Here is a 4,065-nt window from a genome sequence, read left to right on the forward strand (position 1 = left end):
CCTTAAGTAACTTCATTTGAGAAATCTAAATACATCAAATACTAAATGTCATAGTCACTGAAAACATGCAGTTTTACTGCATTTGGGAATTGAAGTTCCAGTTTTCATGTAACAGACTGTTATTGAGGCACTTAAATTGTTTTTTAATGTAGCTGAAGTTTTGGGTAATGTTAAAAATATATTTTGCTGGAAATACTAGTTAAAACAAGATACTAGATGCATCTAATAAATAGGAAAATACTCATATCAAGTATTGGATTATAATGTGAATGGTGGTAATGTTTAATGTGGCATATATAGCAGCAAAAGGTCAAATTATTAATGGAATAAATACAAAATAACACATTTTGAGTCATTTCTGTCTACAAAATGGTACTTGATGTAGCTTAATTTGCAACATTTTTTCTTTAAAAAAAAAGTGTAAAAAATATACTTTTTATTGTTGAGATAAGAATTCAATCTTATAATCCGGCTTCGGAGTATTTAGATATGTCTGTAATTTAAATGTTTGACATAATCATACTGGTCACTTACATACTGAGGCAAAGTACTTTTTTTTTCTTTGTAGACTATACATTTTCATTTTTACCAAATTTACAAATAGCTGTTTAATGTTACAAGTATGGAACAAGCTTTATTACTTTTTGGTATAAATGTATAGCCTCAAACTTCTGGTAACACTTAGGGGGTCAAGTCTCATGTAAGATCTAAAGTGTTCTGATGCAGGACAAATTTGATATGAATATTTCTAAGCATTCTTATTTTTATTTAGCATAAAACTCTGCCTGAAAATGAGACAGAGTTTCACATGTAATTCCCAGGCACCTATCTTAAGGGTCAGTGCTACACTTTTGGACCATGCACATTTAATCAATTGTACCAAGAGCTTTAAATATATATACATTGTACTTCTTTGACTTTTAATATATTCTGTTCAAAGACCTTTAAATTATTAATTTAGGGAAGTAATTCTGGTTTAATTTGCTAGACTAAAGTATATCTTCTAAAGTGGGTGATTATTAAAGATGACAATTAATATTCAAACAGGAACTAAAATGTACAAAATTAGAAAAAAAAATAGAGCCAAATTTCTGTGTACAAATTAGAAATACTCCCACAACCTGTCATGCAACTATCAGAACTGAAAACCGAATCTATCTGTAACCATTCTCCATAATCAATGAGTGCTTTCCCCTGAAATAAAGGCAAAAACTTGTGCCACCATAATAAATCTTTTTTAACTTCAACTGGAATTACAAACACACTTTTTGTATCAGTATAACATTCCCGTAACCAGTTCAAAATTCTATTCACGAAAATCCTACTTGATCTAACACATGCACCTACAAAATTCAATTTTCCTAGTAATTTTTGAATATCTTTTAAAGAGGCAGTTTCTTTGTTTAACCAAGTTGAAACTAGTTGTTTGATTTCTTCAAGTCTCTCCTCCGTGACCTCCATTGTCATAGTACGGCTATTAAAAAGAACACCAAGAAAAACCATTATTTCTGAAGGAGGACAAGCTTTATCTAAGGCTTCCTCAATACCACTCCTAACGAACAGTTCTCTGAGCAAAGAAAAGGCAAATATAGCTTCCTTTTTTCTTTCAACTCCACAGAAATCATCCAAATAGTTGCAGACACAAAACCCAAATTTATACATCATAAAGGCAAAGGTATTAGTTACTCTCTGACAAATATGTGCAGATGACCTTAAACCCATGGCCAGAACAGTGTCAAAAAATATATGATGTTTCCAAGTAAATCCTACCAAGTTATAACTGGACGGGCAGATACTAATTTGCCTGTAAGCCCGTTGAAGATCAAGTTTAAACATCAGGCAACCTTGACCTTTAGTCTTAATTAAAGACACAAAGTCATCTATCTTTGGAAAAACCAAATCTACTTTTTCACCCAGATATAACTCTTTTGACACAAATTCATTAACTCCAGTACCATCCTTTGGATAACTTAAATCTAGAATAACTCTACGTTTATTAGGATCTGCCTTAGGTACTGTGTTGAGGGGCGAAATAACCATACCTTCTTGAAAAGGACATGTAGTAAATGAACCAATAATAGCACCATGTGAGGCTTCCGTTTTTAAGTAATTTAACATGTGACCTGGGTAAGCTAGGGCACCCGTATGATTTTTTACACTTTTTGACTTGCAAATTAAAACCTTTTTATCTTCTTGATCTACTTCAATAGGGAATCCATATTTCAATAAATCACATACTAATGTGTCTGTATAACCACCCAACATTTTACGAAGAAATTCAGTATCAATCTTTTCATTTACAGGAATTTTACATCCTTCAAAATTGTATTTACCAGATGCTTTTACTGTTTCACTAATCTCAATTTTTCTTTGAGACGTAGTACATAATTCTTTTTTAACAGATGAACAAACTTTGCAATCTTTCCTGTGATTACAGAAGCAATCAGTTGACCAAGATTTATTATTAGTTGAATCTGGAGCATTCATAGATTTTTTACAAAATTTTGGTAAGAAAATATCAACTAATTCATTTGAACTTTTTCCATGTTTTGAATCTGAAGGCATTGACTGAATATCATTAAAGAGTCACGGATTGGCATGAGGACAGGCACTTGAACATTCCGGGTGTACTAATTCTTTTTTGTCTGTTTGCCAACACGTAGCACAAACATGTTTTGCAAAACGAGTTTTACCTCCTTTTAGTGCAATAATATGTGAAGATTTCTGAGGACATTTATTCCTTTGATATTTACTGCAGAACTATATTCTAGGTTCTTCATTTGAACCAGTACTTGTGCTTTCCTGGTGTAATTCAAAAAACGGTTTAGGTCTTAGTGAAACGGGCTCTGGGTTTCTACTATAACGTACTTTGTACCTGGGTAAAACCGTCGATTCAACATACTGAAAGTCATCTCCCCATTGACTATGACCTAATTCGATTTCCCTCAGAACAGCGGCATATAATGACTTAACTACCGAAAATTCATAAGAACTGTTAAGGTACATTAATTTCTTTAACAGTTTTAATCGTGCTTCTTTTTCTTTTGTTCCTTTTTTTGTGGAGGTAATGATTTCCAACTCTCCCGCTATAAATAGGTTGAATTCGATTTTTTCAAAAGAGATGTTCCTGTTTACAAAATCATATCTTAGATTCGAATGAGGGTATTTTTGTTTGTTCTTCACTGAATCTGATGACTTGGACGTAATGCCAGATTTTGTTTTGTGTTTTTTATGTTTTTTACGTTTTAACACTTGTTCTACCATTGTGTCATCAATTTCGTCCTCTGAGCTATCTGAATCTGAGCTAGAGTCAGTGCTACTGCTAGAAGAGTCTGCAATCTCAAGCCCTAGTTTTTTCAGTTCTTTTCTGACTTGTTCTCTGAGGTTGGGCATCTGCCTCAACGTATCAATATTTAATAAACTCGTACCTGATTGTCCTGATTCTGTTGAGGTAGATGGTGTTTGTCCTTCCTGAAAACTAGCTGCTAATCTTGATTTGTGTTTTTTCGGCTTGGCACCGCCTGATTCCCCTGAAGATGATTCTTTGGATTTACCTTTACGTACCGGTTCGGTGAGGGATTTCTCTAATTCACGCACCGCCTCCTCTCGTTCCTCGACCTGTTTCCGTAACGTTTCTAGTTCTTTCTTCTCTTGGAGTTGTTTCTGTTTCTTATCCAGTTCTGCTAACTTGTTTAGAAGCGAACTTTTTTCATCACCTGGTTTCACCGGAAGTGTGAGTTTTACCGGTGTAGATGTGTCTTTCGGCTCAGAAAGTTTATCTGCTATTGAGGCTCCAGCGGGAGCTGTCACTTCGGCGATTTTACTCTTCTCCTCTTTCACTTCGGTAACCGGGCTTAACCCCGACGCCATCTTCTTATAATCTATCTTCTTTCTGGAAGATCTTTCACTTTTCTTCATGAACAAAGTCACTGGATTTCGCCGTTTTTAAAAAACGTTATACAATGAAATTCCCCACTGGGAAACTCTCACTCAAGAATTTAAAATTTAGTCCATCATCAAAAGTTATTTCTGTTTTAAATTTTCTAAAGTGATCCAATTTTCAAT

The sequence above is a fragment of the Mercenaria mercenaria genome, chromosome 10, assembly GCF_021730395.1.
Source record: "Mercenaria mercenaria strain notata chromosome 10, MADL_Memer_1, whole genome shotgun sequence".
Lineage (NCBI taxonomy): Eukaryota > Metazoa > Mollusca > Bivalvia > Venerida > Veneridae > Mercenaria > Mercenaria mercenaria.